The following is a 24,998-nucleotide window of genomic DNA, read 5'->3' as shown; positions in this document are numbered from 1 at the left end:
CTGGATGGGTTCCAAGATGGCCAAATAGGAAGAGTTCCGGTCTGCAGCTCCCAGCATGATCGACACAGAAGATGGGTGATTTCTGCACTTCCAACTGAGGTACCTGGTTCATCTCATTGGGACTGGTTGGAGAGTGGGCGCAGGCCCACAGAGGGTGAGCTGAAGCAGGATGGGGTGTCGCCTCACCCAGGAAGCACAAGGGGTTGGGGGATTTCCCTTTCCCAGCCAAGGGAAGCTGTGACAGACTACCTGGAAAAACAGGGCACTCCCGCCCAAATACTGCACTTTTCCCAAGGTCTTAGCAACTAGCAGACAAGGTGATTCTCTCCTGTGCCTCGCTCAGTAGGTCCCACACCCATGGAGCCTTGCTCACTGCTAGTGAAACAGTCTGAAATCCATCTGCGAGGTGGCAGCCTGGCTGGGGGAGGGGCGTCAACCATTGCTGAGGCTTAAGTAGGTAAACAAAGCGGCCAGGGAAGCTTGAACTGGGTGGAGCCCACTGCAGCTCAACAAGGCCCATTGCCTCTAGACTCCATGTCTGTGGGCAGGGATAGCTGAACAAAAGGCAGCAACTTCTGCAGACTTAAACATCCCTGTCTGACAGCTCTGAAGAGAGCAGTGGTTTTCCCAGCATGGCGTTTGAGTTCTGAGAATGGACAGACTGCCTCCTCAAGTGGGTCCCTGACCCCCGTGTAGCCTAACTGGGACACACCTCCCAGTAGAGGCTGACAGACACCTCATATAGGCAGCTGCCCCTCTTGGACGAAGCTTACAGAGGAAGGATCAGGCAGCAATATTTGCTGTTCTGCAGCCCCCACTGGTGATACCCAGGCAAACAGTGTCTGGAGTGGAACTCCAGCAAACTCCAACAGATCTGCAGCTGAGGGTCCTGACTGTTAGAAGGAAAACTAAAAAACAGAAAGGAATAGTGTCAACATTAACAAAAGATCATCTACACCAAAACCCCATCTGTAGGTCAACAATATCAAAGACCAAAGGTAGATAAAACCAAAAGGATGGGGATAAACCAGAGCAAAAAAGCTGAAAATTCTAAAAATCAGAGCACCTCTTCTCCTCCAAAGGATCGCCACTCCTTGTCAGCAATGGAACATAGCTGGACAGAGAACGACTTTGACGAGTTGACAGAAGTAGGCTTCAGAAGGTTGGTAATAACAAACTTCTCCGAGCTAAAGGAGGATGTTGGAACCCATTGCAAGGAAGTTAAAAACCTTGAAAAAAGATTAGACGAATGGCTTACAAGAATAAACAGTGTAGAGAAGACCTTAAGTGACCCAATGGAGCTGAAAACCATGGCACGAGAACTTTATGACTCATGCACAAGCTTCAATAGTCGATTCAATCAAGTGGAAGAAAGGGTATCAGTGATTGAAGATCAAATAAATGAAATAAAGTGAGAAGACAAGGTTAGAGAAACAAGAGTAAAAAGAAATGAACAAAGCCTCCAAGAAATATGGGACTATGTGAAAAGACCAAATCTATATTTGATTGGTGTACTGGAAAGTGATGAGGAGAATGGAACCAAGTTGGAAAACACTCTTCAGGATATTATCCAGGAGAATTTCCCCAACCTAGCAAGGCAGGCCAACATTCAACTTCAGGAAATACAGAGAACAACACAAAGATACTCTTTGAGAAGAGCGATTCCAAGACACATAATTGTCAGATTCACCAAGGTTGAAGTGTAGGAAAAAGTGTTAAGGGCAGCCAGAGAGAAAGGTCAGGTTAGCCACAAAGGGAAGCCCATCAGACTAACGGCTGATCTCTTGGCAGAAACCCTACAATCCAGAAGAGAGTGGGGGCCAATATTCAACATTCTTAAAGAAAATAATTTTCAATCCAGAGTTTCATATCCAGCCAAACTAAGCTTCATAAGTGAAGGAGAAAATAAAATTCTTTACTGACAAGCAAATGCTGACAGATTTTGTCACCACCAGGCCTGCCTTACAAGAGCTCCTGAAGGAAGCACTAAACATGGAAAGAAACACCCGGTACCAGCCAGTGCAAAAACATGCCAAGTTGTAAAGACCATCAATGCTAGGAAGAAACTGCATCAATTAATGGGCAAATAACCAGCGAATATCATAATGACAGGATCAAATTCACACATAACAATATTAACTGTAAACCTGAATGGGCTAAATGCCCCAATTAAAGGACACAGACTGGCAAATTGCATAAAGGGTCAAGACCCATCAGTGTGCTGTATTCAGGAGACCCATCTCATGCACAAATTCACACATAGGCTCAAAATAAAGGGATGGAGGAAGATCTACCAAGAAAATGGAAAACAAAATAAGGCAGGGGTTGCAATCCTTGTCTCTGATAAAACAGACTTTAAACCAACAAAGATCAAAAGAGACAAAGAAGGCCATTACATAATGGTAAAGGAATCAATGCAACAAGAAGAGCTAACTATCCTAAATATATATGCACCCAATACAAGAGCACCCAGATTCATAAAGCAAGTCCTTAGAGACCTACAAAGAGACTTAGACTCCCACACAATAATAATGGGAGACTTTAACACCCAACTGTCAATATTAGAAAGATCAACAAGACAGAAGGTTAACAAAGATATCCAGGACCTGAACTCAGCTCTGCAACAAACAGACCCAATAGACATCCACAGAACTCTCCACCCCAAATCAACAGAGTATACATTCTTCTCAGAACCACATCTCACTTATTCTAAATTTGACCACATAATTGGAAGTAAAGCACTCCTCACCAAATGTAAAAGAACAGAAATCACAACAAACTGTCTCTCAGACCACAGTGCAATCAAATTCAAACTTAGGATTAAGAAGCTCACTCAAAACTGAACAACTACATGGAAACTGAACAATTTGCTCCTGAATGACTACTGGGTAAATAACAAAATGAAGGCAGAAATAAAGACGTTCTTTGAAACCAATGAGAACAAAGACATAATGTACCAGAATCTCTGGGACACATTTAAAGCAGTGTGTAGGGGGAAATTTATAGCACTAAATGCCCAGAAGAGAAAGCAGGAAAGATCTAAAATTGACCCCCTAACATCAAAATTAAAAGAACTAGAGAAGCAAGAGCAAACACATTCAAAAGCTAGCAGAAGGCAAAAAATAAGATCAGAGCAGAGCTGAAGGAGACAGAGATACAAAAAACCCTTCAAAAAAGCAATGAATCCAGGAGCTGGTTTTTTGAAAAGATCAACAAAATTGATAGACTGCTAGCAAGACTAATAAAGAAGAAAAGAGAGAGGAATCAAATAGATGCAATAAAAATGACAAAGGGGATATCACCACTGAGCCCAGGGAAATAAAAACTACCATCAGAGAATACTATAAACACCTCTACACAAATAAACTTGAACATCTAGAAGAAATGGATAAATTCTTGGACACACACATCCTTTCAAGACTAAACCAGGAAGAAGTTGAATCTCTGAATAGACCAATAACAGGCTCTGAAATTGAGGCAATAATTAATAGCCTACCAACCAAAAGAAAGTCCAGGACCAGATGGATTCACAGCTGAGTTCTACCAGAGGTACAAACAGGAGCTGGTACCATTCTTTCTGAAACTTTTCCAATCAATAGAAAAAGACAGAATCCTCCCTAATTCATTTTATGAGGCCAACATCATCCTGATACCAAAGCCTGACAGAGACACAACAACAAAAAAAGAGAATTTTAGACCTATATCCCTGATGAACATTGATGCAAATATCCTCAATAAGATAGTAACAAACTGAATCCAGCAACACATCAAAAAGCTTATCCACCATGATCAAGTTGGCATCCCTAGGATGCAAGACTGGTTCAACATATGCAAATCAATAAACGTAATCCATTACATAAACAGAACCAAAGACAAAAACCACATGATTATCTTAATAGATGCAGAAAAGGCCTCTGACAAAATTCAACAGCCCTTCATGCTAAGAACTCTCAATAAACTAGGTATTGATGGGACGTATCTCAAAATAATAAGAGCTATTTATGACAAACCCACAGCCAATATCATACTGAATGGACAATAACTGGAAGCATTCCCTTTGAAACCTGGCACAAGACAAGGATTCCCTCTCTCACCACTCCTATTCAACATAGTCTTGGAAGTTCTGGCCAGGGCAATCAGGAAAGAGAATGAAATAAAGTATATTCAACTAGGGAAAGAGGAAGTCAAACTGTCCCTGTCTGCAGATGACATGATTGTATATTTACAAAACCCCATCATCTCAGCCCAAAATCTCCTTAAGCTGATAAGCAACTTCAGCAAAGTCTCAGGATACAAAATCAATGTGCAAAAATCACAAGAATTCTTATACACCAATAACAGACAAACAGAGAGCCAAATCATGAGTGAACTCCCATCCACAATTGCTTCAAAGAGAATAAAATACCTAGGAATCCAACTTACAGGGGACGTGAAGGGCCTCTTCAAGGAGAACGACAAACCACTGCTCAACAAAATAAGAGGACACAAACAAATGGAAGAACATTCCATGCTCATGGATAGGAAGAATCAATATCGTGAAAATGGCCATACAGCCAAAGGTAATTTATAGATTCAATGCCGTCCCCATCAAGCTACCAATAACTTTCTTCACAAAATTGGAAAAAAACAACTTTAAAGTTCATATGGAACCAAAAAAGAACCTGCATTGCCAAGTCAATCCTAAGCAAAAAGAACAAATCTGGAGGCATCACGCTACCTGACTTCAAACTACACTATAAGGCTACAGTAACCAAAACAGCATGGTACTGGTGCCAAAACAGAGATACAGACCAATGGAACAGAATAGAGCCCTCGGAAATAATACCACACATCTACAACCATCTGATCTTTGACAAACCTGACATAAACAAGAAATGGGGAAAGGATTCCCTATTTAATAAATGGTGCTGGGAAAACTGGCTAGCCATATGTGGAAAGCTGAAACTGGATCCCTTCCTTACACCTTATATAAAAATTAATTCAAGATGGATTAAAGACTTACATGTTAGACCTAAAACCATAAAAACCCTAGAAGAATACCTAGGCAATACCATTCAGGACATAGGCATGGGCAAGGACTTCATGACTAAAACACCAATAGCAATGGCAACAAAAGCCAAAATTGACAAATGAGATCTAATTAAATTCAAGAGCTTCTGCACAGCAAAAGAAACTACCATCAGAGTGAACAGACAACCTACAGAATGGGAGAAAATTTTTACAATCTACCCATCTGACAAAGGGCTAATATCCAGAATCTACAAAGAACTTAATCAAATTTACATGAAAAAATCAAACTACCCCATCAAAAATTGGGCAAAGTATATGAACAGACACTTCTCAAAAGAAGACATCTATGAAGCCAACAGACACATGAAAAAATGCTCATCATCACTCGCCATCAGAGAAATGCAAATCAAAACCACAATGAGATACCATCTCACACCAATTAGAATGGCGATCATTAAAAAGTCAGGAAACAACAGGTGCTGGAGAGGATATGGAAAAATAGGAACGCTTTTACACTGGTGGTGGGAGTGTAAACTAGTTCAATCATTGTAGAAGACAGTGTGGCAATTCCTCAAGGATCTAGAACAAGAAATACCATTTCAACCAGCCATCCCATTACTGGGCATATACCCAAAGGATTGTGAATCATGCTGCTATAAAGACACATGCACACATATGTTTATTGCGGCACTATTCACAATAGCAAAGACTTGGAACCAACCTAAATGTCCATCAATGATAGACTGGATTAAGAAAATGTGGCACATATACACCAAGGAATACTATGCAGCCATAAAAAGGATGAGTTCATGTCCTTTGTAAGGACATGGATGAAGCTAGAAACCATCATTCTGAGAAAACTATCGCAAAGACAGAAAACTAAACACCACGTGTTCTTACTCATAGGTGGGAATTGAACAATGAGAACACTTGGACACAGGGTGGGGAACATCACACACTGGGGCCTGTCATGGAGTGGGGGGAGGGGGGGATAGCATTAGGAGATATATCTAATGTAAATGACGAGTTAATGGGTGCAGCACACCAACATGACACATGTATACATATGTAACAAACTGGCACATTGTGCATATGTACCCTAGAACTTAAAGTATAATAATAGAAAAACTACGACACTCTCCTACATACCATATCTGTACAAAAATTATAAATTTTAGATAACCATCCAGAGATATTTCTCTAATTCTTGGAAAAAATATCAACATTGAAAACATCAAAAAAATTAAACAGTTCTTTCTTCATCCAAAAAAAAAAAAAAGAACGATAGGGAATCCTCCCTAACTCATTTTATGAGGCCAGCATCATCCTGGTACCAAAGCCTGGCAGAGACACAACAAAAAAAGAGAATTTTAGACCAATATCCCTGATGAACATCGATGCGAAAATCCTCAATAAAATACTGGCAAACCGAATCCAGCAGCACATCAAAAAGCTTATCCACCATGATCAAGTGGGCTTCATCCCTGGGATGCAAGGCTGGTTCAACATATGCAAATCAATAAACGTAATCCATTACATAAACAGAACCAAAGACAAAAACCACATGATTATCTCAATAGATGCAGAAAAGGCCTTTGACAAAATTCAACACTCCTTCATGCTAAAAACTCTCAATAAACTAGGTATTGATGGGACGTATCTCAAAATAATAAGAGCTATTTATGACAAACCCACAGCCAATATCATACTGAATGGGCAAAAACTGGAAGCATTCCTTTTGAAAACCGGCACAAGACAAGGATGCCCTCTCTCACCACTCTTATTCAACACGGTGTTGGAAGTTCTGAAAAGTGGAATCAGGCAGGAGAAAGAAATAAATGGTATTCAGTTAGGAAAAGATGAAGTCAAATTGTCCCTGTTTGCAGATGACATGATTGTATATTTAGAAAACCCCATCATCTCAGCCCAAAATCTCCTTAAGCTGATAAGCAACTTCAGCAAAGTCTCAGGATACAAAATCAACGTGCAAAAATCACAAGCATTCCTATACACCATTAATAGACAGAGAGCCAAATCATGAGTGAACTCCCATTCACAATTGCTACAAAGAGAATAAAATACCTAGAAATCCAACTCACAAGGGTTGTGAAGGACCTCTTCAAGGAGAACTACAAACCACTGCTCAATGAATTAAAAGAGGACACAAACAAATGGAAGAATATTCCACACTCATGGATAGGAAGAATCAATATCATGAAAAAGGCCATACTGCACAAAGTAATGTATAGATTCAATACCATCCCCATCAAGCTTCTAATGACTTTCTTCACAGAATTGGAAAAAGAAACTACTTTAAAGTTCATATGGAACCAAAAAAGAGCCTGCATTGCCAAGACAATCCTAAGCAAAAAGAACAAAGCTGGAGGCATCACACTACCTGACTTCAAACTATACTACAAGGCTACAGTAACCAAAACAGCATGGTACTGGTGCCAAAACAGATATATAGACCAATGGAACAGAACAGAGGCCTCAGAAATAAGACCACACATCTACAGCCATCTGATCTTTGACAAACCTGACAAAAACAAGAAATGGGGAAAGGATTGCCTATTTAATAAATGATGCTGGGAAAACTGGCTAGCCATATGTAGAAAGCTGAAACTGGATCCCTTCCTTACATCTTATACAAAAATTAATTCAAGATGGATAAAAGACTTAAATGTTAGACCTAAAACCATAGAAACCCTAGAAGAAAACCTAGGCAATACCATTCAGGCCATAGGCATGAGCAAGGACTTCATGACTAAAACACCAAAAGCAATGGCAACAAAAGCCAAAATTGACAAATGGGATCTAATTAAACTAAAGAGCTTCTGTACTGCAAAAGAAACTGCCATCAGAGTGAACCAGGCAACATACAGAATGGGAGATAAATTGCAATCTACCCATTTGACAAAGAAAGAATTCAAACAAATTTACAAGAAAAAAACAACCCCATCAAAAAGTGGGCAAACATATGAATAGACGCTTCTCGAAAGAAGACATCTATGCAGCTAACAGACACAAGAAAAAAAGCTCATCATCACTGGTCATCAAAGAAATGCAAATCAAAACCACAATGAGATACCATCCCACCCCAGTTAGAATGTCAATCATTAAAAAGTCAGGAAACAACAGATGCTGGAGAGGATATGGAGAAATAGGAATGCTTTTACACTGTTGGTGGGAGTGTAAACTAGTTCAACCATTGTGAAAGACATTGTGGCAATTCCTCGAGGATCTAGAACTAGAATTACCATTTGACCCAGCAATCCCATTACTGGGCATATACCCAAAGGATTGTGAATCATGCTACTATAAAGACACATGCACATGTATGTTTATTGCGGCACTATTAACAATAGCAAAGACTTGGAACCAACCCAAATGTCCATTAATGATGGACTGGATTAAGACATGTGACACATATACACCATGGAATACTATGCAGCCATAAAAAAGGATGAGTTCATGTCCTTTGCAGGAAGATAGATGAAGCTGGAAACCATCATTCTCAGCAAAACTATCACAAGGACAGAAAACCAAACACCGCATGTTCTCACTCATAGATGGGAATTGAACAATGAGATCACTTAGACACAGGGCTGGGAACATCACACACTGGGGCCTGTTGGGGGGTGGAGGGCTGGGGGAGGGAGAGCATTAGGAGAAATACTTAATGTGAATGATGAGTTGATGGGTGCAGCAAACCAACATGGCACATGTGTACCTATGTATCAAACCTGCACGTTGTGCACATGTACCCTAGAACTTAAGGTATAACAACAACAACAACAACAACAAACGTTTCTTCTACCAGATGTCCTCAGTCATCTCTCTCAATTTCAAAGTTCCATAAATCTGTAGGGCAGGGGCAAAATGTCACCATTCTCTTTGCTAAAGCATAGCAGGAGTGACCTTTACTTCAGTTCCCAACAAGTTGTTCATCTCCAACTCGGACCTCCTCAGCCTGGATTTCACTGTCCAAGTCACTATCAGCAGTTTGGTCAAAGCCATTCAACAAGTCTCTAGGCAGTTCCAAACTTTCCCACATCTTCTGGTCTTCTTCTGAGTCCTCCCAACTGTTCCAAACTCTGCACATTACACAGTTCCAAAGTCACTTCCACATTCTCAGGCATCTTATAGCAATACTCTATTACCTCAGTATCAAAATCTGTATTAGTCATGGTTCTCTAGAGGGATAGAATTAGTAGGATATATATATATATGAAAGGGAGTTTATTAAGGAGAATTGAATCACACCATCACAAAGTGAAGTCCTACAACAGGCCGTCTGCAAGTTGAGGAGCAAGGAATCTAGTATTGGCTCAGTCCGAGTCCCAACACCTCAAAAGTAGGGAAACCGACAGGCCAGCTTTGAGTCTCTGGATGAAGGCCTGAGAGCCCCTGGAAAACAACTGGAGTAAGTCCAAGAGTCCAAAAGCCAAAGAACCTGGAGTCTGATATTTGAGTGCAGGAAGCATCCAGCATGGGAGAAAGATGAGGGCCAGAAGGCTCAGCAAGTCAGCTTCTCCTAACCTTCTTCTGCCTGCTTTATTCGAGCCATGCTGGCAGCTGATTTTATGGTGCCCACCCACACTGAGGGTGGATCTGCCTTTCCCAGTCCACTAAATAAATGTTAATCTCCTTTGGCAACACCCTCACAGACACAACCGGGAACAATACTTTGGATCCTTCAATCCAATCAAGTTGACACTTACTTAATATTAACCTTCACAATGTAATATTCATCCCATTTGTAATTTTTCTTTAATATACAAGCTCCTTGAGAACATGCACCATTTGATCTTGTCTCTCTGTTGTGTTGGGAGGCAGTGGAGAAGAGAAGAGTTAAATGTGTGGGTGTGGAGTGAGACTGTCAGATTTGCATCTTGGCTCCCCTACTTATTGGATCTCTGTCCTTGAGTAAATTACTTAACATCTTTCTCAGTTTCCTTACCTGTAAATGAGTGGTGACATATACGGAACTTAGAACAAGAGCCAAGCAAGTATTCAATAAAAGCTAATGTTGTTGCCTACTGTTTATTCTCAGTGTTTGGCATAGTAGCCAGCAAAAGGAAGAGGAATTTTTTTTTCCTTTTTTTCAGACAGTCTCCCTCTGTCACCCAGGCTGGAGTGCCATGGTGTGATCTTGGCTCACTGCAACCTCTGCCTCTTGGGTTCAAGTGATTCTTGTGCCTCAGCCCCCTGAGTAGCTGGGATTACAGGCCTGTGCCACCACACCCAGCTAACTTTTTGTATTTTTAGTGGAGATGGAGCTTTGCTATGTTGGCCAGGCTGGTCTTGAACTCATGTCCTCAAGTGATCCACCCGCTTTGGCCTCCCAAAGTGTTGGGATGATAGGCGTGAGCCATTGGGCCCAGCCTGGAAATATTTTTTTGAAACATGACTGATAACAATATTTTTTGAAAGAATGACAGATACCAATCATGAAGGAAAAGATTTTGACAATTGACAATAAAAAACTTTAACTTCTGAATGGTAAAAAGAGTGAGAAAATTAAAAGCCAAATTACAAATTGAAAAAACTAAAGTATATAAAACAAAGGTTTTCATTCTCAATTTAATGCAGAATCTTGACAAATCAAAAAGAACAAAAGGTGAACCCACCTAAAAGAAATAGGCAAAAAACTTTCAAGAAAAGCAGTTTACAAAATGCCAATGACTAATAAACATGGATATTTAACATCACTAGTATTCAAAGTACTTCATTTACAGAGATCCCTCCTTCACCTATCAAATTAGCAAAGATGAAAAAGGCTAGTAATACCAAGTTTTGAAGAGAGGTGAGAGGAAATGACAAGTTTATGTACCCTGGTAGGACATGATATTGTGGCAATATGTTTCAGAACACTCATAAACGTATACACCTTTTAGATCAACAATTACACTTTTAAGCTTAAGAAAATATGAAGATTAGGTACAAATATTTCTCTATATGTTCAACTAAGTATTATTTTTTTAAGTAAGAAAAACTTTTTGAGACAGAGTCTCACTCTGTTGCCCAGGCTGGATAGCTCACTAGAGCCTCCGCCTCCTGGGTTCAAGTGATTCTTCTGCTTCAGCCTCCTGAGTAGCTGGGATTACAGATGCCCACCACCATGCCCGGCTAAGTTTTGTATTTTTAGTGGAGATGGGGTTTCACCATGTTGGTTGGCCAGGCTGGTCTTGAACTCCTGACCTCAAGTGATCCACCCTTCTTGGCCTCCCAAAATGCTGGGATTATAGGTGTGAGCCACCATGCCCGGCCAATTTTTTAATTTAAAAAAATATTTTTATAGCAGCACAACTAAGCATTATTTTAATAGCAAATATTGGAGTTAACTTTAATTTTGAACAGGATGAGTAATCATGATGCAGCACATTGAATACTCTTTCATTAAGCTAAACAACTATTTAAAATGATATACAAACACATTTACTGAAAAGAAACATGTTTGTGATATACAGTTAAGTGTAAAACAATTCAGGTTATAAGAACATATTAGGCCGGGTGCGATGGCTCACGCCTGTAATCCCAGCACTTTGGGAGGCCGAGGCAGGCGGATCACGAGGTCAGGAGATCAAGACCATCCTGGCTAACACGGTGAAGCCCTGGATCTACTAAAAACACACAAAAAATTAGCCGGGCGTGGTGGCGGGCGCCTGTAATCCCAACTACTTGGGAGGTTGAGGCAGGAGAACGGCATGAACCCGGGAGGCAGAGCATGCAGTGAGCTGAGATTGTGCCACTGCACTCCAACCTGGGTGACAGAGCAAGACTCCGCCTCAAAAAAAAAAAATAAAAGAACATACTGGTCAATATTCACTGATTTTTATAAGAATATTTGACAGAGAGAGAGGGGTAAGGGAAGGGAAGGGGGAGGAGAGGGGAAGGGAAGGGAAGGGAAGAAGGGAAGAAGGGAAGGGAAGGGAATATGGGTGGGTTTATATCGAAAGGTTCAGAAGGAAATGATTCTTTTCTTCTGGATGTGACTATTGCAGATTTTATTTTTAACTTTTCCTCTTTTTCTTATTTATTTATATTTTCTTATTTTAAGAGAAACTATAATACTATATATATTACTTTTCAACTTAAAAATAGTTTAGTGCTTCAATAATACAGAAGACTCAAACATTGCAGATAATTAAAGCATTACTTAATGTGGAAATATTTAGTTTCACAATTTCTGTAGTGATATTCAAGACCAGATATCACCTTGGGAATCAGAACTGGTGCAGGAAGGATCTTGTCCTAACACTACCAAAAAGGCATATGGCTGTCCCAGCTCTGTATGTTTATGTCGTCTTATAATAGAGCAACCATTTGTTTATTAGGATGGCCAAAAAGGCACATTTCAAAAATGCCTATTAAAATATTAGTAGTACAAATAATACTGCTGCTTAATTTTTTCTAATGAGAACTGATAAAATTCAAAAGCAACATAAGCAGATAAATAGTAATAATATGGTTTATCAAATTAATTGTCACATGATTATTAAAGTGAGATCATGTGTGTTAAGTAGTGGTATCTTAAGCCACTGAAATATCTTCCTTGGTCTGGAATGAGCTTTCTATGGAGATTAAAAAGATGTTAAATTGAACAGTCTTGGTTAATAAATGAAGAAGCAAAGCCAGAAACCCTGTTTAAAGAACTAACAAAAAAGGTCATGAATGATCTGGTGGTTGTTATATTTTCTTGTTTACCTGAGGAGAAGACTATGCTCAAGCATGTATTGAATCCAGTGATAGCCAGAATGTCATCCATACTGCTAGCAGCCATTAGTAAGGTTGGAATGTCTTCCTCAACACCATATCCATTTTCTTGCAACACCATCGTGTAAAGGACAACAACAGCAAGAGAGACAGCACCTAGAACAGAACTGAAAGAAAGAATGAAAATTAATTTAAAAGCATCTTTTTAATCAAGTAGTGTTTTATAAGTACAAGTAGTTTATAATAAATGTATAACAAACATTGTTTAGAAGAATTTCAAATTTGAGTGAATGCAATTTAATGGTGATAAAACTTTTCATGCATTGTTTAGTGCTGGCTAAAATTTTATACAGACGTGGTTTAAAATGTTGGGCTAAGCACAGGTTGCAGCCTCTCCCTCTATTCCTAAATCCTTTGAAGTGAAGATGTAAAGGTCATAGAAAAATTCATAACCTAACTAGAAAGCAAAAGGTGAATCATCAATGGACAAGAAACTAAGTATATGCCAGAAAGATGAGACAGACAATTTAGCATTGAAAAAAGGAAACCATAAACCAAAATGTGTGTAAATAAGATTGCCTCAAAAGATACATGTGCTTCTAAAAGTGGTCCAAGCCCTGAAATGACAGATGCTGGGAGCAGGAGAGACCTCTGGGGAAACCAAATAGTTGATTATTTGGAGTAGCACTGTAAGAATGGTCAGACAAATCTACCTTCCACACATTTCCTACCTCTTGAGTAAATAAGTAAGGAAGGAAGGAACAGAGTTGTCTGCCCAAAAAAACAAGTGTGGCCACCTAAGTTACAAAGGCAAATGAGAACATTTCTGGAGTGGTTGATGACACCCATGAGGAATGGGGAGGCTCCTGCTCAGAATACCTTCTATTGGCATATCTTATCCAGAATTTCACCTCATCTCTTCTACATTTACTTTATAAAGTGTGAAGTATATCCTGTGTAAAAATGCTTTTGGTGCTCCTGCCAGAATCCATTTACCAGGTCAATGAACACATCTCCCAGTGCTTCTCGTTGGCTGCTAATATCTGCAGGTTTCTAGAACCCTTGTCCTGCTGACAAGCACCTACCTGGGAATACTAGAGAGGTTGTGCACCCCTCTACTTTCCCTCCAGACAGCATCTGCCAGTGACGGACTGATGTGAGATTTGCTTCCGGCTGTACAACTCTATGGCACAGTTTATGCTACAGATTTCCCTGTGGGCTCAAGAAGAGACTAGACTTCTCTAAGACCACATACTGGTCTAGTTCAGTGGTTCCTGAACTCTGCTGCACATTGTAATCACCTGTTGTATTATTTTTCTCATTTTGCTTAACAAGTCATCCCCAAACATAGCAGCTTAAAACAACAAATATTTATTGTCTTACGCTTCTGTGGGTCAGGAATCTGGGCATGGCTTAGCTGTATGCCTTGACTTAAGATTTCCCATGAGGTAGGGTGGGGTGGAGAAGATCTGCTTCCAAGTTTACTCATGTAGCCATTGCAGGCTTCAGTTTTTTCCAATGGGGTTTTCTCCACAGGGCTGCCTCAGGACATGGCAGCTGGCTTCCCCAGGAATAAGTGATCAAAGAGAATTTAATCCACAACATCAATTAAAAACACAAAGTATCTAAGAGCAAAACTGTGAAGACAGTCTATACTTTTATAAAAATTGTGAATATAATAATATAATAATTAAGATAATACCTGAATACTTAGAGAGACATTTCACAAGTGTGAACTAAAAAGCCCCAATTTGACCATTGCCCAACACCACGCCTGGCTAGTTTTTGTGTTTTTAGTATATACAGTGTTTCACCATTTTGGCCAGGCTGGTCTTGAACTCCTGACCTCAAGTGATATGCCTGCCTTGGCCTCCCAAAGTGCTGGGATTATAGGTGTGAGCCACCATGCCCAGCCAAAGCCTCAATAATATAAAGATGTAATCTCTCCCCCAAATGAATTAATCAGAGATACACCAATCAAAATCTTTGCAGGGACTTTTACTGAGCTTGACAAGCTGATTATAAAATTCATTTGGAAGAATAAGATCTTAGAATGAAAGATCAAGTAAACTTAAGAAAACCAGACACTGTTTTTGTAAAGGTGAAATAGTTAAAACTGAGTAATAGTGACATATAAATAGACAAAATAAATTGGAAGAAAAGAGAATACAAAGTGTGGAAACAAATCTATGGGATTTGTTACATCATAAATTGGTATTTTAAATCAGTGGGAGAAAGAAATCTTTCACAAATGGTGTTGAGATAACTATTTATGTAGAAAGAAATATAGATAGATCCTTACACATAATAAATGTTAAAAGCTCAAAAGGAAAAGTAGTAATAAGAAAATGTAGTGGGCTAGGCGTGATGGCTCACACCTGTAATCCCAGCACTTTGGGAGGCTGAGGCGGACAGATCAGGAATCTGAGACCAGCCTGGCCAACATGGCAAAACCAATAGCTGGGTGCAGTGGTGCATGCCTGTAGTCCCAGCTACTTGGGAGGTTGAGGCAGGAGAATCACTTGAACCTGGGAGGTGGAGGTTGCAGTGAGCTGAGATCATGCCACTGCACTACAGCCTGGGTGACAGAAAGACTCTGAACAACAACAAAAAAAAGATGTAGAATAATATATTTGTGATCATGAGGTAAAAAGGACCTTTTGAATGATACATACAAAGGCATTAGACATAAAAAGAGATTTTGATACATACAAAGGCATTAGACATAAAAAGAGATTTTGATACATTCAATTATATTAAAGTAGTACTTCAAAAGCAAGTTCAAAAGTACTATAATAAAGTACTACTTCAAAAGCAATTCTGCTCTTTCTCCCCCTTTTTCTCTTTTTCATTTTCAAAGTCAAGTGAACGGTGTTGTGTATTGGCAACTCTGTCTGTTGAAAATAACAAAATACACTTCTTAGAGTGAAAAAAATCATCACAAACAAAATTAAATATCTACTGATATTTGCAGTACATATAATTTACAAATGCATATAACAGATATAATTAATAAAGAAGACCAACTCAACAAAAAAATGGACAAAGATATGAACAGGCTAGTTACAGATAAGGAAAAGCTGAAGGACAACACATATATAAAAGATATTCAAGCTTGTGAATAATCACAGAAATGCAAATTAAAATAACAAAAATATGCCATTTTTTCAATTATCAGACTGGAAAACATTATAAAATTTAATAATATCAAGGATTTGCAAGGATTTTCAAGAACAACAGGTATGCTCATAAGCTACTGGTATTAGGGCAAATTAAAGTGGCCATACCGAAAGGATTTTGGCTGTATATATCAAACTAAAAATGCATGTAACCCAGGTAACTATTCTAGACAAACTTATATTTATGTAAAATGAGACAAATAAAATGCTATTTTTGTTATAACATTGTAAATAAAATCTGCTGTTGACATACAATGTAATCTTATACAATTAAAAGGAATAAACTACATGTGTATCCATCTTGAGATGGATAAACCTCGAGACTATTGTTGAGTGAAAAGAACAAATTGTAAAGTAAAATTTTCTTGGGTATGATTACATAAAAATGCACAAAATAATACTCTTTTTTTCTCTGGGTTCACAAACACATTTGTTAGAAGTCCAGAACATTATTTTTAAAGCTCTAGAATGATAACATAAAACTCATGAAGATGCTGCCACTCTGTCTCCAGCGGCACATGAGTGCACCCCACAGCACCATTGCCCCGGCTGGCACGTGCAAGTATGCAGAACACCCCCATCCCACTCCTGCCGGCACTGCACCCCTGCCAACACATGCATAACTGCTGTGTGCTGCTGCTGCTGGCACATATGTGTGAGTGGGGACCTTGCTACAATCACTACAGTGAAGCACTTTGGCTGGCACACCCCATCAGAGTGTTGTTGCCAGTGGACTGGGAACACCTTAGTACTTAACATTGAAGGGCCAGACAACAAATCTGTGGGTATGGTACCAGCCTTGCAAAGTTAGAGCATGCAGTTCAGGAGTGCTGAGCTGAGCCTTTGCCCCCTGAAATCTTCCAGAAATGAAGCCATTTGACTGAAACTACCTTGTGCCACAGTCAAACCCTCAAGGGCATTAAAGAATATAAAAAAGGAAAAAACTCCATCCAAAGGACAGTGAGTCAAAACATTAAAGGAACCTTAGCCCACACAGATGTGAAAGAACCAGTGCAAGAACTCTGGCAATGTAAAAAGCCAGAATGTCTTTCTATCTTCAAGTAATCATACTAACTCTCCAACAATGGTTGTTAACCAGGACTAAATGACAGACATAGATTTCAGAATCTGGATAGAAACAAAGATCATTGAGATTCAGAAGAAAGTCAAAATCCAATCCAAATAATCTAAGGAATCCAATAAGATGACATAAAAGCTGAAAGATGAAATAGGCATTTTAAGAAAGAACCAAACTAAACTGATAGAGCTGAAAAATGCACCTCAAGAATTTCATAATGCAATAACAAGTACTAACAGTAGAACGGACCAAGCTGAGGAAAGAATCCCAGATCTCAAAGACCACTTCTTTGAATCAACTCAGTCATATGAAAATAAACAACAAAAAAGAATGAACAAAACCTCTGAGAAATCTGAGATTATGTAAAGAGACCAAACATATGACTCAAGGCATCACTCAAAGAAAGGGAGAAAGAACAAGCAAGTTGGAAAACATATTTGAGGATACTGCCCACAAAAATTTCCCAAATCTTGCTAGAGAAGTCACCATTTAAATCCAGGAAATGCAGAGAATCCTGTGAGATACTATACAAGATGACCATCCCCAGGACAGAGAGTCATCAGATTCCCCAAGGTCAACATGAAATAAAAAAATATGAAAGGCAGCTAAAGTGAAGGGGCAGGTCACATACAAAGGGAATCCCATCAGGCTAACAGTGGAACTATAAGAACTATAAGATACTCTACAATCCAAAAGAAATTGGGGGCCTATATTCAGCATTCTTTTTTTTTTTTTTCGAGACGGAGTCTCACTCTGTTGCCCAGGCTGGAGTGCACTGGTGCTGTCTCGGCTCACTGCAACCTCCACTTCCCGGGTTCAAGCAATTCTTCTCCCTCAGCCTCCCAAGTAGCTGGGACTACAGGTGCACACCACAACACCTGGCAATTTTTTGTAATTTTAGTAGAGACAGGATTTCACCATATTGGCCAAGGTGGTCTCAAATTCCTGACCTCGTGATCTGCCCACCTCGGCCTCTCAAAGTGCTGGGATTACAGGTGTGAGCCACCACGCCCGGCCTTCAGCATTCTTAAAAAAAAAAAAAATACTTGGCCGGGTATGGTGGCTCATGCCTGTAATCCCAGCACTTTGGGAGGCTGAGGGGGGCAGAACACAAGGTCAAGAGATCAAGAACATCCTGGCCAACATGGTGAAACCTCATCTCTAATAAAAATACAAAAATTAGCTGGGCATGGTGGTGCGTGTCTGTAGTCCCAGCTACTCGGGAGGCTGAGGCAAGAGAATCACTTAACCCAGGAGGTGGAGGTTGCAGTGAGCCGAGATAGCACCACTGCACTCCAGCCTGGGGACAGAGCAAGACTCTGTTGCAAAAAAAAAAAAAAAAAAAAAAAAATCAACCAAGAACTTAATATCCAGCCAAACTAAACTTCATATGTGAAGGAGAAGTAAGATCCTTTTCAGACAAACAAATGCTAACGGAATCTGTTACCACCAGACATGCCTTACAAGAGGTCCTTAAGGGAGTGCTAAGCGTGGAAGTGAAAGACTGTTAATGGCCACCACAAAAATACATTTAAGTACATAGACCACTGACGTTGTAAAGTAACTACACAATCAAGTCTGCATAATAACCAGCTAACAACATAATGGCAGGACCAAAGCTATAAATACCAATATTAACTGTGAATGTAAACAGTATAAATGCCCTGCTTAAAACTCACAGAATGGCAAGTTGGATAAAGAAGCAAAGCCCAACTGTATCTGTTGTCAAGAGACCCAGCTCATATGCAACAATACCCATTGGCTTGAAGTAAAAGGATGGAAAAAAATCTACCAAGCAAATGCAAAACAAAAAAGGGTAAGCATTGTTATTCTAATTCAGACAAAATAGACTTTAAACCAACAACAATCAAAAAGACAAAGAAGGGCACTACGTAACGATAAAGGGTTCAATTCAACAAGAAGACTTAACTGTCTGAAAGATAAATGTGCTCAAAACTGGAGCATTCACATTCGTAAAACAAGTTCATAGAGACCTATAGAGAGACTTAGATAACCACAGAATAATAGTGGGAGACTTCAACATCTCACTGATGGTACTAGACAGATCATAGAGACAGAAAATGCACAAAGATATTCAGGACTTGAAGTCAACATTTGGCTAAATGGACCTAACAGCCATCTACAGAACACTCCACCCAACAACAACAGAATATATCTTCCTCTCATCTGTACATGGCATATATTGTAAAATTGATCACACTATCAGTCTAAAATTATTTTCAATAAATTAAAAGAAGCCCCTGAAATCATGCCAACCACACCCTTGGACTGCTCAGTGTAGCAAAAATAGAAGTCAACACTAAGAAGAACTCTCAAAACCATACAATTACATGGAAATTAAACAACCTGTGCCTGAATGACTTTTGGGTAAACAATGAAATTAAGGCAGAAACCAATATATTCTTTGAAACTAATTAAAACAAAGACACAATATTCTAGGCTCTCTAAGACACAGGCAAAGCAGTGTCAAGGGAAAAGTTTATCGTGCTAAATGCCCATATTGAAAAGTTAGAAGGATCTTAAATTAACAACCTAATATCATACCTAAAGGAAACAGAAAAACAAGAGGAAACCAACCCAAAGCTAGCAGAAGAAAATAAATAACCAAAATCAGAGCAGAATGGAATGAAATTGAGTCATGAAAAGCCATACAAAAGATAAATAAAACTAAAAGCTGGTTCTTCAAAAGAATAAATAAATTTGATAGGTCACTAGCTAGACCAATAAGGAAAAAAAAAGAGAAGATACAAAAGACACAATCAGAAATGGTAAAGTGGACATTACCGCCAACCACACAGAAATACAAAAAACTCTCAGAGACTAAGATGAACATGTTTATGCAAACAAAGTAGAACACCTACAAGAAATGGGTAAATTTCTGGAAACATACAACCTCCCAAGATTGAACTAGGAAGAAATTGAAATCCTAAACAAACCAAAAATGAGTTCTGAAACTGAATGAGCAATAAAAAGTCTCTGAGCCAAAAAAAAAAAAAGCAAGCCCAGGACCCAACAGATTCACAGACAAATTCTACCAGAAGTGTAAAGAAGAGCTGATACCAATGCTACTAAAAGATATTCTGAAAAAATGAGGAGGAAGGATCCCTCCCTAACTCATTTTATGAGGTCAGCATCATTCAGATATGAAAACCTGGCAGAGACACAACAAAAAAGAAAACTTCAGGACAGTAATCACTGATGATCATAGATGCAAAAATCCTCAACAAAATACAAGCCAACTGAATCCAGCAGCATATCAAAAAGCTAGTCCACTATGATCAAGTAAGCTTTATTGCTGGGATGCAAGTTTGGTTCAAGATATACAAACCAATAAATGTGATTCATCATAAAATAGAACTAAAAATAAAAACATCCCTTCTTGATATAAACCCTCAACAAATGAGTTACTGAAGGAGCATACCTCAAAATAATTGAAGCCATTTATGACAAACCCACAGCCAACTTCATACTGAATGGGAAAAAGCTGGAATATTCCCTTTGAGAACTGGAACAAGACAAGGATGCCCACTCTCACTACTCCTATTCGACATAGTGCTGGATGTCCTAGCCAGTGCAATTAGGCAAGAGAAAGAAACACAGACATCTAAATAGGAAGAATGGAAGTCAAACTATGCCTCTTCATAGGTGAAACACTTTTATACCAAGAAAACCCCATAGTAGCCTCTCGAGAGCTCCCAGATCTGACAAATGACTTCAGCAAAGTTTCAGGATACAAAAATCAATGTACAAAAATATGTAGCATTTCTATACACCAACAACATCCAAGCTGACAGCCAAATCAAGAATGCAATCCCATTCACAGTAGCCACAAAAAAACTACAAAATACCTTGGAATACAGCTAAGCAGGGAGGTGAAAATCTCTAAAATGAAAATTACAAACGAGTGCTCAAAGAATCAGAGACAATAGAAACAAAAGGAAAACATTCCATGATCACAGATAGGAAGAAGCAATATTGTTAAAATGGCCATACTGTCTAAGGCTATTTACAGAGTCAATGCTATTCCTATCATATCACCAATGACATTTTTCACAGGATTAAAAAAAAGCATTCTAAAATTCATTTAGAGCCAAAAAAAAAAGCACAAATAGCCAAAGCAATCCTAAGCAAAAAGAACAAAGTCAAAAGCGTCACACTACCTGACTTCGAACTGTACTACAATGCTACAGTAAGCAAAACAGCATGGTTATGCTCAGCAAAATAAATAATCAGCAGAGTAAAAAGACAACCTATACAGTGGGAGAAAATCTTTACAAACTATGCATCCAGCAAAGTACTAATATCCAGAATCTATAAGGAACTCAAAAACAGACATAGACCAGTGGAACAGGTTACAGAACACAGAAATAAAGCCACACACCTATAGCCATCTACTTTTCAACAAACTTGACAAAAACAAGAAATGGGGAAGGGAATCCCTGCTTGGAAATTGTGCTGGGATAACTGGCTAGCCGTATGCAGAAAATTGAAACTGGACTCCATACGTTTCACCGTTTACAAAAATCAACTCAAGGTAGATTAAAGACTTAAGTGTAAAACCCAAAACTATAAAAACCCTGGAAGATAGCCTAAGAAATACCATTCTGGATACAGGCCATTCTGGACATATCCTAGGAAATTTCAATTCTGGAAAACACTTTATGACAAAGATGCCAAAAGCAATTGCAACAAAAAACAAAAATTGACAAATGGGACCTAATTAAACTAAAGGGCTTCTGCACAGCAAAAGAAATCATCAACAAACAACCTATGGAATGGGAGAAAATATTTGCAAACCATGCATTCGACAAAAGTCTAATATCCAGAATCCAAAAAGAACTTAGAAAAATCAACAAGCAAAAATCTAACAACCCCATTAAATGCGCAAAGGACAGGACAAGACACTTCTCAAAAGAAGACAAACACGTAGTCAACAAGTATACGAAAAAATATTCAACATCACTAATCACTGGAGAAATGCAAAACAAAAGTGCAATGAGATACAACCTCACAGAAGGCAGAATGGCTATTATTAAAAAGTCAAAAAGTAATAGATGCTGGCGAGTTTGGGGAGCTACTCCCAGGTCTTTGGAAGGCTGAGGCATGAGAATTGCTTGAACCTGGGAGGCAGAGGTTGCAGTGAGCTGAGATTGGGCCATTGCACTCTAGCCTGGGCAACAGAGCAAGACTCCATCTCAAAAAAAAAAAAATACAGAAAGAGAAAGAAAGAAAAACCCACAGTCAACATTATACTGAATGGGGAAAAGTTGAAAGCATTCCCCTGAGAACTGGAACAAGACAAGGATGCCCACTTTCACCACTTCTATTCAACATAGTACTGGAAGTCCTAGCCAGAGCAATCAGACAAGACAAAGAAATAAAGGGCATCTAAATCAGTAAAGAGGAAGTCAAAGTGTTGCTGTTCCTGATGATATGATCATATGAGAAAACCCTAAAGACTCATCCAAAAAGCTCCTAGATCTGATAAATGAGTTCAGTAACGTTTCAGGATACAACATCAATGTACACAAATCAGTAGCACTGGTATACACCGACGGTGACTGAGCTGAGAATTAAATCAAGATCTCAACCCCTTTTAAAACAGCTACAAAAAAACCAAAACAAACAAACAAAACCAAAGAAAAAAACCCCAAGCAAACCAACTTAGGAATATACCTAACCAAGGAGGTGAAAGACCTCTACAGTGAAAACTACAAAGCACTGCAGAAAGAAATCATAGATGACACAAACAAATAAAAACACATCACATGCTCATGGATAGGTAGAATCAATATTGTGAAAATGACCATACTGCCAAAAGCAATCTACATCATCATTCTTCCCCGAGCTAGAAAAAGCAATCCTAAAATTCATGTGGAAGCCAAAAATAGTCTGCATAATGAAAGCAAGACTAAGCAAAAAGAACAAATGTGGATGCATCACATTGCTTGACTTCAAGCTATATTATAAGGCTATAGTCACCAAAGCAGCATAATACTGGTATAAAAATAGGCACATAGACTAATGGAACTGAATAGAGAACCGAGAAATAAAGCCAAATACTTAAGCCAACTGATCTTTAACAAAGGAAACAAAAACATAAAGTTGGGAAAGGACACCATATTCAACAAATGGTGCTGGGATAATTGGCAAGCCATATGTAGAAGAATAAAACTGCATCCTCATCTCTCACCTTATACAAAAATCAACTCAAGATGGATCAAAGACTTAAATCTAACACCTAAAACTATAAAAATTCTAGAAGGTAACATTGGAAATACCCTTCTAGACATTTGCTTAGGCAAAGACTTCATGTCTCAAAAAAAAAAAAAAGATTTAGGAGAAACAAGTCCCGAAGCCCTGACCCTAACACGCAAGGGTTAGTGGAGATGTGGGACTTCAACTCAGCTTCTCCGTTGAGTCTGGCTGTCTCCGGGACGCAGGCACCTGCTTGCACACCTCCACGGTGGCGATCCCGCCCCCTTAGTAGCGTCCTTACCTGGGCACTTCTTGCAGGGAAGCTCCTCTTGGCCCAGACCCTCGTCCTAAGCCCCGCGTGGTGGGGGAAGCGAAAGGGGCAGTGTGGGGAAGTGGCCGAGGGGTCGGGTCCGGGGTGGTCTGCAGAGAGGCAGGCGGCGGTGCGGAGCCGGGAACCACGCGCTCACCCGCGGAGTCGGACGGGCCCGGCGGGGTGGGCGAGACACTGGGAACAGCGGCCAGCTCCAGAGGGCGCGAGGCGGGGCGCGCGGGGCGGGAGGGGGGCGCTGCGAACGGGCGCGTGCGCGGTTCGTGTGTGAGCCCGCGGGGGCGCGCGCGGCTGGGGGGCAGTGAGGGTCGCCTCGGCGGCGAGCAGCACGGCGGGAACATGGCGCGCGGAACTGGCGCGCGCGCCTAGCTGGCGGGACGGTTAGCTCGAGGCGGACGCGGCCCGGACCCGGTGGATATGGAGCAGTCGCCGCTGTCGGCGCCCCAGCCGACCCAAGGGCCGAACCCCGCAAGGAGCTGAAGGAGGTGGGAGCCCCAGTCGCCGCGGGCGTCGGCGCCGGTGAGTGCGTGAGGGGCTCGGGCCGGGAGACTTTCTTTGTGAAACTCCGGCGGTGGGAGCCGGGCCGGGCCTCAGTGGCTGAGGAGTGCCTGTGAGGCGGAAGGCGTCTCGCAGTCCGGGTTCCATCCCAGCCGCTAGCCGTCAGGCGGCGGGACCTGGTCCGCCGCCTGCCTGCCTCAGTTTCCACGGGAGTGTGTGCGGGTGTGTGAGGGTGTGTATGGGTGTTGGCCTGCGCACACCAGAGGGGGGGTCGGTATACTGTCAGCGCCTAATGCGCGCGGCGACTCCCCCCTCCCCCCAGTCCCCGTGGGGCGGAACCTGGGGACTGGAGTCCACCAGAGCAGTAGGCGGCACCCGCGGGGAGACAGGTGTCCGCGCAGCCCGGGAGGCTCAGGTGCTACCTTTCCCTGGTGGGGTTTGTGAGGAGTGAGCTCTTCGTTCCCGGAGGCGAGCAAGTCTGTCGGTGGCTCATCACAGAGCGCTGTTTTGGAAAGCGTTCCACCCACCTCAGCTTCGTGCTGTGTTTGGGCCACTAGTCAGGGGGAAGGATGCTGAGCGACATGGACTTTAGAGGTGGGGCTCCCGCTGGACGGGATGGGTCTGGGCTCTCGAGCTTACCCCCACCCTTTCCTCCCAAACCCGTTAGAGCGTAGGAATCATTGGGAGCACCTTGTAAAAATGCCACGGATTGTGGCTCACCTAAGCAGGGAAGCCAATTTGGAACTTAAACAAGCTCCCAAGTTGTGATCAGTCAAGCTTGGCAAGCACTGTTTTAGAAAGTAGGCTTCCCGCAAGCAGGAGCCGGTTTTGTGTATACCTCACCATGGCATCTTGGTACCTGGCATGGTGCCTGGCACACGGTAGATGATCAGAAAATATCTGTAGAAAGTCTAAATTATTAGGGAGAGTGCAGCATAGGAGTTCTTGAGACATTTTCGGGAGCTTC

At 40.6% G+C, this 24,998-nt stretch overlaps 1 pseudogene; it reads right to left on the bottom strand.

Moving 5' to 3' along the window:
* The window catches only part of LOC129523582 (putative SLC9B1-like protein SLC9B1P1), a 42,516-nt pseudogene extending 18,265 nt beyond the window's left edge, over positions 1 to 24,251 (bottom strand).
* Between the last annotated feature and the right edge of the window lie 747 nt (positions 24,252 to 24,998).

This window comes from Gorilla gorilla, chromosome 18, assembly GCF_029281585.2.
Source record: "Gorilla gorilla gorilla isolate KB3781 chromosome 18, NHGRI_mGorGor1-v2.1_pri, whole genome shotgun sequence".
NCBI lineage: Eukaryota > Metazoa > Chordata > Mammalia > Primates > Hominidae > Gorilla > Gorilla gorilla.
The sequence above is the reverse complement of the archived record's forward strand: the minus strand, read 5'-3'. Positions and strand labels throughout refer to the sequence as shown.